At 27.9% G+C, this 15,823-nt stretch overlaps 1 protein-coding gene across 2 annotated transcripts in view; it reads left to right on the top strand.

Annotated features, from left to right (window-relative positions):
- LOC107445627 (uncharacterized) overlaps positions 1–15,823 on the top strand; it is a 593,665-nt gene that overhangs the window by 254,068 nt on the left and 323,774 nt on the right. The gene's annotated exons all lie outside the window — the stretch shown is intronic.

Raw genomic sequence — 15,823 nt, 5'->3', positions numbered from 1 at the left:
CTCATTTCAATTTGGGTCCCTAGGACTGCACCCCTACATAATTCCAGCAAATTTCTGATAAATTACCTGTCAAAGGATGGAAAATATTCAGTATATAACTTCATTCGTATTTTACAGAATTTGTTTCTATTGTTTGATAATGCATTACTAAAATAATGCATTGAATTATTTATAAACGCGAATTATTAGAAATTTTTGTACATATGTTAAGGATTGTGGTGTTCGAATTGTAAAATATTCTATTAAAGTGCTATTATTAAAAAAAAAACTTACAACTCTCCCCAACTATAATTCCAAACGGATTTTAGCTTCTGTTTTAAAGTAAAAGTAATTTTATGTTCACTATCATACATTTCTATTAGCATAAATACACTATAGCGAGTATTATTTTTAAAAAAATATTATTTAACAGAAATCGTTGTTCAAAAAATGTTATTTAATATTAATTAGCATATTATAAAAATATAAAGTAAAAAAATTTTTATCGAAAATATTGTAAATTGTATGAAATTGTAACAAAATTTTTAAATTGTATAGCTCCTTAAATATTTACTTGTTAAAGTTGAATATTTTTACAACCTTTTTACCAATTCATTCTGTTTACTATATTTTTACTTATTATTTCATATTCCGGTATATTTAATTTTATTTTCTTATTATAATATAAGTTTTACGTAAAATTATTCTTAAATTACATACATGCATATCTAGAACCATATATTAAGTAACTAAATTATTCCAAGCAAGCATTCCGTAACAATTTAGTCTTTAAATAGAAATATGCTAGTATTTAGTCTCAAAGTTTTCTAGTTGTTTGTGCTGCCATCTACTAGTATACTATCAAAATAGAACATGGGTGAATAAAGAGATTAAGTATTGAATACATTCCATAAAGCATTTTACGCTCTTTAACTTATTACTATTTTATTACAAGATAACTTATTGATGTTTTAATTAAAAATGAAATACGTAAATAAAGAAAAAGAACACTTTTAAAATGTTGGACATGGGAGCCATTTTTATTTTTAAAATATTTTAGTAACGGGAGAGAGCAACTTAAAACATATCTTTCAATTCCTTATAACTTTTTAGATTATAAAAGTGTGCAATTACATTTTTAAAATTGCTTGTTTTATGACAAATATTTATTCTGTTATTTCATTTAAGGCATACGTAACCCCAATATTAATTTCAATAAATAAAAAAATAAGCTTAAAAAATTTTTTTAGAACAAGCGCAACATTTAACTAATCATGGTGCTGATATTCTGCCGTTTTAGTTGACCTTTGTTTTTATTACCATGATTTACTAGATAAAGAAATTTTGAAACGGGAAAAAAATTAGAATATTTTATTAATAAGTCTGTATTGTTTAGCGTAAAGAGTATCTTCACTTTTCATGTTTATAAACATAATGATAAGTAAAACTCTTCAGATCTCATGTTCTCTGGAGTACAACAACCATCTGGCTACTTTTCCCAACAGAACTCAGATTTCTATCAAAAGCTAAAGAACTAAATCGACTTATACAATTTCTTTCTCCTTGTAAATGACGTGAATTAAACAATTCACATGATTTGGGTAGAAATTGGACAAATGGTGAGAGTTTGTACTTTTAAGATTCACTAAATTAAAGATTGCTTGCTAGCGTTATTTTAAGATGATTAGAAACAAAAAACATCTTGAAACCTAATATTTATTAATTCATAAAATATGAACTAAAATTAAGTATTCATATATTTATAGCTAATAACTTTTGCTAAAATATCTTAAATATTTTAATTTCAGTAAACATTTAATTGTCCTTAAACAGTTAAAAAAGAGCCACTGACCTATTAAATGCAACATTTAATTGAATATTCTATAAGTAAAACTGTAAAAGTATATCAAAGTAGCAGTATTCAGTAGTTTTTAAACTTTCTCAGGAGTATTAAACATTATAAAACTAAGAATTCAAGCAAATTTTTATGGTAATGCGCTTGATAACCATAGTTAATTATTTTTAGGAAAGAAAGATTTGAAAAAAAAAAATTTTTCTTAAAAATATTAATAAAAATATTAAAAGAAAAGGTTTTTTATGAGTTAATCGAAATAGATACTATTTTGAAAACATGTTAATTAAATGAACAAAAAGAATTAAATCATTTACAAGGAAGAAAACTTTTATTCAAGGAGCTAACAAATTAATGTGATCGACATGTAATTGATTAATGTAATCGATTAATGTAATTAATTAATGTAATTAACAATGATGTGACTAATGTAGTTAACGATAAAATTAAAGAATGCAATTGCGAAATTTTAATATTATTGACTCTCCCCTATGTACTGAGTGTAGTTTTTCATTCTTATTATTAGTAATTCGTAGCATTAGAGCGATGTATTTTTTCAAAAAGATTTCCCTTTTAGTTTTTTTTTTTTTTTTTTTGACAGTTGAAGTTTTGCAACTCAAACCTAATCATGAATTCTTTGCAGGTAGATTCATTTTTAATTATTTATTCCATGCAATGAATAAATATTTCACTTAGCAGAATCCTTGCAAAAGGAGAATTTTTCAAAACTGACTTGATAAACGAATTAAATAAACTATAAATAAACTGTTAACTATAAACAAATCTGGAACTTCCCCAGAGTTTATATCTTTTGCATCTATAAACCCAAAAAGAAAGCTCATAAATCAAACACAACATAAGCAAATCCGAGAAACTACGTAATTCGATGACAGAGACGTAATTTATAGTCCCATTTGGCTCTGAATCTCGAAACGCTTGGCTTCTTCAACCGAAAACAGCGCCAAGATAGATACAGACCCCCCAACAGAGAATATAAGTGACATTCCGCGTTTCCTAATTATCCCTCCCCTACACCCATCCACGTTCCTGTCATCATTCATTCTATAGGGCAACACGTACGTTCCTTTTGCCAAACGATATCCATCTGCTTCGACCACCACCTACTCCCCTCCCACATCCGCAGCATCCTCATGGGAATCCAAACGATAACCGACCGACCATCCGGTTCCCGATTGAGTGACGTCCGGATACCGGATGGGAGAGTATCCAGCATCACAGTCCGGTAACGCAAACGATAAAAAAAAAGTTCTTAGACCCTCCACTATGTTCGACGGTGTTGAGTCTGTCAAAAGCAGATGGCAGAATGTTGGGTGAGGTTCTTCCTCAATAAAGGCCGCTTTAGCGCCACTTTGCTTTTAATTCGATTGACAGCTTATTCGCCTCCCCTAACTAATTGAACGATTAGGCGATAAGGTCCCTGATTACAGGTTTTCTAAACTTGTGACTCAGAGCGAGTGAATAAAGAGGATTTAATGCTCTTTTATTTTCTGATGTCGGTAAAATTGAATAGGTCTTAAACGCAATACGATAGCACATATAATGTAATTGAAAAGTGTGCCGGAAATTGATTTAGATATTCAATAACATTTTAAGATGAATTTGTCCCCATTATTTCATTTAGATTTTTATTTTCAGCTTTTCTGAAGAGATCTATCTTCTTTTTCCTTCCTATCTCCTAAGAGGTGGAAGTTTAATCCTCAAATTTCAAAATTAAACTGATGTGGATACCGTCGGAAAGTTACAAAAACAATGGAAGATATTCGAGAAAAAAGGACAAAAAAAGTACACCCATATCACTCAATAGGTCTACTTCAAAAAAAAAATAATAATAATACAGGGTGTTTATAAAGTCCCGGACCCATTTTGATGTTTAATAACTCATAAAATAATAAAGATAGATTAAAATTAATAACATAAATGGTTAGATAGAATCCAAAAGTTTCATGACCCTTGTCAATGAACTTCCACGTGTGCCCCCTTCGTCGCAAGGAGAGTATCAAGTCGATAGTCAATTACAAGCCAGGTAGCGGCAAGCATGTCGGCATCCACCATAAAATCTGTGCTGTGGTGTATGAATTCTCCTTAATATCCGCTCGAATAAAACATCACATAAAAAAGTACTACATAGAACAAGCACATCATAAGTAAACATAACATTGCAATAGTTGCCAAAAACAAAAGAGAGAAAAATGCAATTAATAAGCAGACGATATTTAGAAAAGTACAGATATTTAGACTGGAAAATTAAATTATCTGAAATTAACCACACGTGCAGACGATATTTACAATTCAAACCTGAAAAGGAAAATATATGAGTTATTCCATCAATAAATGCCATAAGTTTGTTTATATCTTCATTATTTTATGAGTTATTAAACATCAAAATGGGTCCGGGAATTTATAAACACCATGTATTGTTTTCCGAGCATTTGAATCATCACAAAACGACATACTGAAATCACTTGTCTAAACTAAACTGACAAAAGCGAAATAGTTAAAAAATAATTCATAATTAAAAACTAAGAAACGATTTAAAAAGATAAAAAAATAGGAATATTTATTTATAATAAAATAAATAAACGAAACAATTTTGATAGCAAACAATTCCGTAAATAACCATTTAAAAAAATCATTTTTACCTATACATACCGTTCTTTTTCAACCAAGAAGTACAATATGACTTAAAATAAGGGTAATATGAGGTATAAGAAAAAAGTCATTCACATTGTTAATCATTGGCAATTTTACTTCAATTCCAGTATGTTCATTTGATATTTAAATTTAGGGATTATAGGGATAAACTAAAACATTTAAGACAAAATTATTATGTTACGTTACTTTTTTAACTTTAAATTAATTATTCTAGTATACAATTATTACTTATTCCAAAAAAATATTTTTTAGGATGTGTACGATATAATATTACTCGTAAATATTTCGTCAAATGTTTAAAAAAAATGCATGGTTTTATTTATATTTATTTCGGATACAATGACACTATTATTTAAAATTTAAATAGGAAATATTTAGAAAATATTTTTATTTGTTTTTTTTAATTATATTTATTTACTTATTTATTCATTTATTATTTTTTTAATAATATTTTAGTTTGTGTTATAAATGGTATAATGTATAAGGTTGATTTGAAGCTGATTATTAATAATTATGAAGTTATTGATAATGTCTAAATGCGGATTTAAGAAAAAAATTACAGATCATTTATATAGTTTCATTTGCTACTAGAAGGCAACATTACTTTTAATTACCGATCAGAAAGTGTATTAATTTGTCACTAGATGGCGTAGGCAACATAGTTTGGATCTTAAGGTTTTCTATGAATAGTTTCACTGAAGATGTGCTTGCTACGGAAACATTTGTTTTTGGTTTTTATAAATAAAATAATAAATTATTTATGGTTATTATAAATAAAATAATTATCAATCAATCAATGACTAGTTAAGTTTGTGATAATTTAATCATGATATTTGTGAATAGCGTGAAGGAGTATGCATGAATATATCGTCATGGTGAACAACTATTAACTTTTATTAATTATAATAGTTTTCTTTTCTTAAAAAAAACTTATTTATAATTAAGACAAAATTGTAGTTATTGTTGTTCTCTTTTAAAACGTGACTGATCATTTTTTCGGCATAGTGTTTAGCTTCAATCAATTCAAAATTACTTTATAATTTGTTTTATTACTTCTCAAGGTAAGGAAAAAAATTGTAAGTTAAAAGATTGATTATGTTTATATAGTCTTTATTTCAAAATAATCAAAACATTTGTTGTGTATTACCCATATATATATATATNTTTAAACCATGGTTTAAACTGTCAAAAACTGTCACATGTCAAAAACCTGCCAACCCTGAGTAAAACATGAAAAGAGGAATGATAGAGGCCTTATAAATATATATATACAGGGTGATTCTAAAAAGATGGGAAAAATTTTAGGAAGTGATAGTAAACACCGAAGCAAACAATTTTTATCAAAAAATGCTTGGTCGAAAACAAAAAGCAAAGGTGCTGGATCATTTGGAAAGTTGTTTGATGCAAACGTGAAAGCTCCATTCCTGTTGCGAGTTACTGCGCTGCACTACGCCAAGCTTTCAGCCGCTGCAGGGAAAGTTCGTGATATGCCTGGTGTGTTTCAGAATGTTCGGACAACTGTTTTGAACACTTATTGTAATCACATGCCATTAAATTTGTTTTTATAACTTAACTTCATCGTTCTTTGTGTGTTTTTGCCTCATATAAGAACATAAACTTTGACACCCTCTAGCGGTTTTGCGTTTTGTTTTCGACCATGCATTCTTTGATAAAAATTGTTTGCTTGGGTGTGTACTATCACTTCCTAAAATTTTGCCCATCTTTTAAAAATCACCCTGTATACACAAATAACAATTTAAAATGATTCCAAAATTTAAAGCCATACAATGTCAATTCATACAATTATATACTACTTCAGATTTATATCTCATAAACATACGAAATTTTCTTAGACTTAAAATATTGTGCAAATTTATATTTATTTATATTTAAAACTAAGCGTTGGGGTTGTTGACTTATTTAAGATTGTTTAAAATACTTCACTAAAACTGATAAAGGTAAAATTCGTGTATTTATTTATTGTACCTGTCAAAACTACCAATCTTAACAACGGATTTGCCCGAAAAAATTATTAGGAACAATATTAATCCTTATACATCCTAAACAAATGCATCATAAGAAAATAAATACTATCTAACATTTTCGGGCATTCTCATTGAGCAAAATCACATACTATAATCATTAAAAAACTTGTTCGATTATCAATCCCCATAATTGTTTCATAATTATTTTTATTCCATGATGATAAGCAGATTTTTTTCATCGAAATTCAAACTAAAAATATTTTATTGTTATACAGCATTACTGTCTATGAGGCTAATTACCCCAATTATTCCAAAATATTGAAATGAAACTCATTTAGTTTTTTCATTTATCTCATATATGGTCCAAAATTTAAATGGAGAAATTAGTTAAGTGCTTAAATTAAGGGCTTTACCTTGTATAAGAAAACAATTTTTACAAATTTGTTAAAAAACCAGTTCATATAATTTTTAAACGCATGAAGTATTTTTTAATCAATAATTTGAACGATTACGTGCATTATTGTTTTTATCTGAAATTACAAATTTCTTTAGTTATTCTGTAATAATACTTTTTTTTAAAAAAAAAAAGCTTTTTTTTTGTCCCCTCTAGCCCATTATACGGGACTAATGTGGACAAGCTAATGAAACTAGTGTGTGCAAACTTGATAACTTATTAAGTAATTATTTATTTTCAACTCAGTAAGATATATCTAAAGTCAAATAAATTTCAATCTAAGCCTTATTGGAGAATAAATGTTTACATATATTAATTAAAAGACGAATTTGTAATATTACATTTCACTGTACAGAGAAAGACATTTTAAACACAAGTCAATAGATTTTAAAATCATTATTCAATTTGATTTATTTGAAAGCATGAAACCAATTTTACGTTGAATTAATTTTAATAACCCTAGTTTGAACATGGTAAGGAAATCTTCCGAATGGAAAATGCGTGATTTAGCGATATTTCCCTTACTAGAGTAACGAAAACAACTCGCAAATGAGAAGACGTTATAATTCGCTATTTATTCTAGGGTAAATCAACCAGTGAAGGAACACTACCCAGTGAAGGAACATTTCATATATATTAATTAAAAATAAAAATAAGAGAGATTAAATAAATAAGATTAAAAATAAGAATAATAAGAAAAGAAAATAAGATTAAAAATAAGAATAATAAGAAAAGAAAATAAGATTAAAAATAAGAATTTGAAAGTTTTTCTTTAGATTGATTGGTAACAATAGCTTACTGCGAAACAATAGGAAGTCATCTAGCAATGTTTTGGATTGCCTGGTGAAATAGACTTCTCTGGTAAACTTTTTGAATTTGTTATTATCTCTGCAACACCTCGTTTCTTTGAAAAAATTATAAGGTGAGTGTTTGTATTTATATGTTTGAAGTGGAATTAATTGCCTGTAATAGTTTTATTTTTCTCACTGTGAAAAAGAGAATTCAAAATATAGTTATTGAAGTTACGTTTTATTTTTTTAAGCATCATAGCATAATAAAGTACTGAGTTAAGGGGGTGTTTATTCACTGGATCACCAAACGATGAATAACCAGTTAAGGAACAAGCGTTCCTTTACTGGTTTTCTTTCTAAGTTAATGGAAATAAAAGATAAACTTTAATTTTCTTGTACTTTTAGTGATGTTCCGCATCAAAAGTATGTTAAAAATACGAAAGACAACTTCTAATCAGTGAGGGAACAGGCATGTTAATTCGTGTTCCCAGTGAATGAACAGTATGTGTTAATATGTTGACACTTTAGTTTTCAATTCATGATTACAAAAAAAAGTTAACATTTTCCAAGTATTTATATGTTATAATTTCAAGAATAGGCTTGTTTTTAAATATTTGTATGGCTTATAAATTCATAAAGAGCATTAAAAAATAACCAAAATTAAGTGTTCCTTTACTGGGTGTTCATTCACTGGTAAGAGCTGTTCCTTCACTTGGTCTTCTTACTACTGGTTATTTGATCCTCCAAAACTTTAAAACAATATTATGTAAGTTCTCTGCAATTGTTTTACATAATTTGCAATTGGTAACAAATATGTTGACACTGTCATTTAACTTGAAATTAATATGATTTTTTAAAAGGCAAGCGAAGCTTAAATGTTCCTTCACTGGCTAGTTTACCCTATATTCATTCTATTAATTCGCTATATATTTTATTTGAGTTTAATGCATGACAAAAAATAATTCATCTATTTTTATTATATTCTTCTAAAAAAACTTGATAAAGCATCCCTCTTATATTTTTTTAAAACCCTTAAGGGGTGAATTAATATAAAGGTTTCGTTCTAAATATTTTATTTAATAGTGAAGCAACTAATTGTAAGGATATTTTACAAAATCATTCCGATTTCAAAAAAAATAAATAATATCAAATGGGTTATATTTATAAACAATTTATACTTCTTCCATTGGAATGCAGAGCAAATGTCATTATCAAAATGGGTAAAAAAACATATACTTTATAACACATCGTCACCTTTTTTTGAAATTCTAGAAATGAAATAGGTTATAAAACGAGTTAAAAGACAATTTAAAAGCTAATTCTGCTCCTCAATAACCCTTTTTTACAAATTTCTAATAAATCATTCACAGTGTGCTTTTGCAACTAAATAATGAATTGTACAATGCACAAAAAAAATGGACCACTTCGAGTAACTTTTGACCTAATGATTGTATCTTAATGTTCTAGAATGATTAATCTTAATAACTAGAGGAGATTACCTAAATTTGCTAATTAATAAGTGAAGACGATATTTTAAGTTATGTAATCCGACACAAAAACGTACTTGCTTTGATAGACATACCCTTTTTTCGACAGATTCGGATTTCTGCCCCCAAAATATAGGGGGTAGCTGCAATCTGGAAATATGATCATATTAGTTAAACCAGGAGAGCGATCCAAAACTTGGACCCCCTAATGTTAATTTTATTTTTTACGCATTTCTCCATATCTCGAGAACTTTTTTAGCGAATTGAAAAATCTTTACACGCAATTATATAATTCATTTATCCAAAGATACATTCATGCAAAAAAATTAATTTTAGTTTATATCCCATATTGCGGCTACCTCCTGTATGTTAGGTGTCAGAAATCCGAATCCGTCGAAAAACGGATGTGTTTATTCGGAGAAAATACGTTTTTGTGCCTGATTTCGTAACTTATTAACTAATTAATCGTCTTATCACTAATCACTAATTAAATAGAGCATTTTACGACACTCCCTCTAACCATTAAGATGGAGTCCTAGAACACGAAAATCCGATCATTAGATTAAAAGTTATTCAGGGTGGTCCGTTCTCATTTGCGCACTGTACATCAATGTTGCCAATCTACGACAAATGAAATTTGACCAAAAAATAAAAAAATTATTCACACTCTAGCCCCACGTGCACACTAACCCCCCCCACACACACACTCCCTTACAAATTTCACACAAAACTATATTCAGTCAACGCATGCAATGAAAATAATGAATACAAAATAACAATTAAAATCTAAAACAATATTTTAAGTAAATTTATCACGAGTATTTTTTGCTAAACAGTTTCTTTAGTGAAAAATATTTAACAGTAATCCAAAATTAAAAGATAACTTTTAAAAAAAAATTGGGAACGAAATTCTAACCACGACCAAGATAATTATTCAGTTTTAATCTGATCCGAATAGTGTGGAAAAACAAATCTGTGTAAATACAAGAATTTTTTTCCTCTTTTAATTCAATAGTTTTTACTTTCAATGTGACAGACTGTTTATCGTCAAGAAATAAAAATGATTTTGAAACATACCAAGGGTATTGTATTTTGGTATTAAATATAATCATCATTGTATATCATTGTATTTTGGTATTTATTTGGGTATTAAATAAATAATTCCAAGAAAATAAACATGTAAGATATTACCCGATTAAAAACTTTATTCGCTTCAAAAACTAATAAATAGCAAATAACGAGTCACTTTCTTTTATTCACTTCTGGTAAGTCTTGAAAATGGGTGCCCTTTTTCAAAGCGCTTGAAACATGTCGACTGTAAATTGCTATTTATATTTTTGTACCAAATGAAGTTTTTCATCGGGTAATCATGGCGATTGATAATCGAAGCTACCTTGGGGTGAAAAGTTCCGGTGTTTAAAATAAAATTAAATTACCTCTTCAAAAAAAAACTTCTCAGCGCAGTGTTAATAATTATAGTTAATAGTTTTAAATTCTTCCGAGTAACTTAGTAATTGTTTTAATTTTTTTTTCTATTAATAAAAAGACCAAAAAGAAGAAAACTCAATTAATAAAAGAAAGAAGTAAAGAAACCTCTTACAATTTACATTCTTTCTCTTAATGTTTTGAAAATTCTCAAATATCAAGTCGATATTTCTTTTATAAATATATAATTATTACAAAATAGTTTCTGATTTGAAATAAATATTAAATCTTACACCACGATACATGATGGTATAGTTGCATAATATATTTTAAAATAATTACTGTGGACATTCTAAAATTATTGTTGGATAAAATCTCACACACATTTTCTGAAGATTTTCTTATTTCTTTTCTTTCCATTTGTTATCGTAGAAGTGAAAAGTCAACAAACTCAAATGTTACACAACTAATTTTTTAACGTTTTAAATGTGAATATATTGACAAAATTCAGATAATTATTTTAATTTGAAACAATTATTGTAAGGTCTGCATAAATTATTTCATTAATCCACAGTTAAATAACCCGCATTAATAGTCGTATAATACTCTTCGTGACTACTAATGGTTTGCTAAGGGGTGAAAGTCAACAAACTTAGCCTTTGCACGACTATGTTTTTTTGATTATTACCCCCATGAAAATAATGTTTTACATAATTTTAGTTTCTTTTAACACAAAGCTATTTGTAACACGCAACAGCCAATGAGAAGGAAAAAATATTCAGATGCAAATGACAGCTCTGTAACTACTATTTACTGTTGGCAAGGTGAATAAATTATAGGGTAAGCGTAATATCATTTAGAAGATTTGGCGCATTAATCTTCTTATCTTTAAAATTAAGACTAAATTAAAGCGTAATGCGCAGACGGCAATAATTAATAACCACAATTCTAGAAATAAACATTAGAAGACTATTTAGAAAACCATACTGCAATTAGGGGCGTACGCTTCAGTTCATGCATTTACTTTTTTGTTCTTCTTTTCTTTTTTGGTGTGTGAAAACAAGTGTCCCATCAGAAGAATCGCCAAATTATGCAGATTATTTCCTCTTGGCGACCCTCCTATTGGCGGCTATTAACGTCAACTATTCGGGGAGTTGAAAGTTATTATTGCGTGTTCTTTATAAATATTCTTTTGGGAGTTGCTTCTCTGATGGGTTGTGTTTAGAACATTAATAAAGAATGGGGAAGAATGAAATTAAAAAAAAAAAAAATCGTTTGCCGAAAAATGAGAAACCAGCTGTTGAGGCGAACGAAGTTAGGTTTTCCTTTTTTTTCTTTTTCCCTTCCCCTATTCCATTGCTACTTTCCCATTAATGCGGGGAGGAATCGTAATTAAATGCGGTCGGAGATTAAAGTGACAACATCAAAAAGAAAAGTGATCGTTTTCTTCGTAAAATTAAAAAAAAAAAAAATGTGGATTAGAGATTATGACCTTAAAAAGATTGTTTGATGGCTCTCTAATTAAAGGGAATTTTTATTCAAAAAAAATAAAATTAAATAGGTTGGTTTGTTAAGTAAGGAAGAAAAAAAAGAAGCAACAGTTTGAGTAATTGCTCAACTGCGTGAACAATGCGTTTACTTTAATCTTTAAGTTGTTGGATGTTAAAATCAAACCGCAACAACTTGAAAATTTTAATTGCAACTTCTAATTAAATTTAGAAGTTATAATTTTTATATGAATAAACGCATACACAAGTTATTTATATTTTTTTTTTAAAAATGTAATGCCATTAAATTACGAATATAGATATTTCTAGGTAGAGAGAAGAAAAAGAAAGCTCTGCACTGAGAAAAAAAATATGGTCAAAACTACGTGACTATGGCAAAATTCTATTCTAAAACTGGCTCTATGGGAACAACAAAAAGCTCGGTAATTTTTACGGAAGTGCTTTGGTACTGATTTTTGTGAAATTGAGAATGAAATATGGTATTATAATCTGTGATGAAATTTGGTAATTTTATCATGATACTTTTATCCGGTTAAATTTAGTCTTGTATTTCTTACTAAATGTGTGATAATAAGAACTACAATTTTAAAAACCAGAAATTCTGGTCAACCGTTCCTTTATGAAGTGAAAAATTACGCAATGAATGATTTTAAGTATTTATTTTGTACCGGTATATTTTGTTTCTTTTTTTAAACAGAAATATGTTTTTTTTATCAGAAATATCATTACCATACAATACGGTAAATTTACCAGATTTTTTTTTCAGTGTAAGAAGACAGCTCCAGAAAGACCAACTTTTTCCAATTAGAAAACTTAAACTAGTTTTCTAGTTTATAAGTTTAGACCAAATATCAAAGTTACATAAACGTAATTTCAGGCCCAATATGATTATATTAGTGTTAGACATTCAATACTACTATGATTTTAAAACTTACCAAAAATACCATACCTAATAAAAAATATTCTGTAAGTGAAACTGACTGAAAGTGTAACTAGTTTGTTTATATAGATAAATAGTAAAGCTGGTTTGTTTATATTAAAAGTATATAGTGAAAGAATTGAAATCTTTGTGAAAGAATATAAAATGGGTTCCTTAAGAGAGCTGATGCTTGACTCACTCGAAATAAAATGGAAAGTACAGTTGCTGACGTAAACAAATGCCACGTTTCAACAACCAATCATGATCGAGGTACCCACACTACGTCACTTGCAGGCATCCCATTGAAATTATACAAAAAAGTTTCAAACTTCTATTTATAATTTTTATTTCAAAATTTCTAATAAATTTTTTGAAAAACTTGATCTTGCGATAAGTTGACTGTATCATCCATCAATCGTGATTGTCAGCAAGTGTGGATCAGGTCCTTAAGTTTCTAAGTTTCCTTCATTAAATACTCATTAAATCGAAACATCTTTTTTACCTCTGTATGTTATGTGCCGTACGAGTATTCAATTCCATATGTTTCAATTTTTAAACATTAAAAACTCCTTTTATACTTAGATCTAAACAACACCGTTCCCCTTCAGTTCTTAGTCAAGCTTGCTCTTTGTAAATTTCCTCGATGTGTCTAAATAGATTTTGCATAGAAAGAAATGAAAGTTTTCAAAATCAGATAATGCATTTCAAGTAATAGGATATAAATTCTATAACAACTAGCAAAATAGAACAAAAATCATACATAAATACACATTAAATATCTGAAAAATTTAAACCTGACAGTTTTAAAGCTATTATTCAGCTAATAATGCGTGATAATCATGAAAGCTAATGATAAAAGTAATTTTCAGGAACTTTTAAGAATATCAACTACTAAGATAAGACATTCTAACCTACTAAAATAATTAAAAAGCTTCTAACCTACTAAAATAATTAAAAAGCTTCTAACCTACTAAAATAATTAATATATGAATATATATGACATTCTTATTAACTAATAAATAATCATGTATTATAAATGCTATACCATTCTTTTAAAAGAAAGCTATTCCACATAATATGCCTTGCTTCTTTTAAAATATCAGTAAAGAAATAACGAACATTTAAGAAAAAGAGAAGAAAAAAATTATTTACTTTCTAAGTTATTTCCATAAAAACATATTCCAGTTTTCAATAGCCGAGAAAAACTACAGCTGTTTAAATATATATATATATATACATAAAAAAACATTCTGATATATTTTGCCCATTATATATGCTTCAAAATTTTATTTCCGACTCTCATTTCAGTTTTCATGGCCTACAATAAGGCCAAATGCTTTTTGCTTTTTACACTTATTGGAAAAAGCATTTTCTACTCTGTTTTATAGTTTTTCTTTTTAACTGCCACTACATAAAAGTATTACCCGACTCCATCATTTTATCAGCCGAAGAGAGGTTTTATAACCGTATGTTTTATGACAATCCTTACATCGTGTTACTCGCTTTTTATATCCTTCTTTTTATAGCTCCCTCTGGTGGTACATATTTATATTATATGACAAAATCATAAATATAGTGCATAATAATTTACTCGTTACGGTAGGCATTCTGCCGTATTTTCAACCCACTCCTTAAAGCTGACCATAAAATTCTACGTTCATAAAATTAAAAGCGATGGAAAAAGAAATCGTTTGCAGTCGGATTTCTTTTAAGCTTCCATGACGTCATTTAAAAGTGATGGAATAGGGATTTCTTCAAAAATGTAAAAGAATCGTTTGGCAAACGATAAAAAAAGATAAATCCTTCAAAACATAACCGAGAATTCTAGTCAACTTGATATTTCTGACTTTTGAGCATGCTTCCGTCTCACTTATTTCATTGAAAGAAGATAAAAGATAGATGAAGCAAACGATAAAGTATCGACAAGGAACATAGTTGAAATGGCGACGTGTCTTGATATATTATATATACTTTCGCTTCAGGAGGAAATAAAATATCTATGGTTGCTGAAAGGGAAAACGGCTGAAACAATTTAAAATCACTAAATTTTGTTTTAGAGGGAAAGGAGATTTATTTATAGCCAAGTCACCTTATAAACCTGGAATTCCTCTGAGGTAGCTTTCAAATTCTAAATTTACTTTTAAGAAATAATAAATAGAAATAGATATAATGTAAAATAATCCATACGATGAAATAGAAAATAATTCATACAGCTATTTATTCAATTTAAAAATAATTAACTTTATAGGAAAATTCAGACGTTATATTTTTTCTCATTTTAAATGGAAATTAACATAAACTATTTTACCCCCAAAAAAACTTCAAATGCGTGTTATTATTCTATTTGTTGTTGTTTATATTGAAAATATAAAAAAAAGCAAGCATAAAACGTTATTTTATGCACATAAAATTTGAATTAAGTAAGTTTATTAATTGTAATTAACGTTTTTTGCATCATGATTAAATCAAACAGAAAAGAGCCAAAATATTGGTCGGAGAAAAGATATAACACGTCAGGTTTTTAGAAATGTTAAGAACTCTGAAAAACCTGAATTTTCTAATGTAAAGGTTTTTAGGAGTATTTAGTTTTCATGAACAAATTTAATAGTTTAAAATAGTTAAAATGACGAAAAAAAGGTGAATATTTAAAAATATATTACTGATTTCAACAAATGAATTTTATCAATTCTTTCATCGAAAATTTATTCAAATTTTTTTCTTTTTAAAATCTGCAGAGCTATAATAGTTAG

The sequence above is a fragment of the Parasteatoda tepidariorum genome, chromosome 2, assembly GCF_043381705.1.
Source record: "Parasteatoda tepidariorum isolate YZ-2023 chromosome 2, CAS_Ptep_4.0, whole genome shotgun sequence".
Lineage (NCBI taxonomy): Eukaryota > Metazoa > Arthropoda > Arachnida > Araneae > Theridiidae > Parasteatoda > Parasteatoda tepidariorum.
Note: the sequence above shows the minus strand (reverse complement) of the source record. Positions and strands in the feature narration are given on the sequence as shown.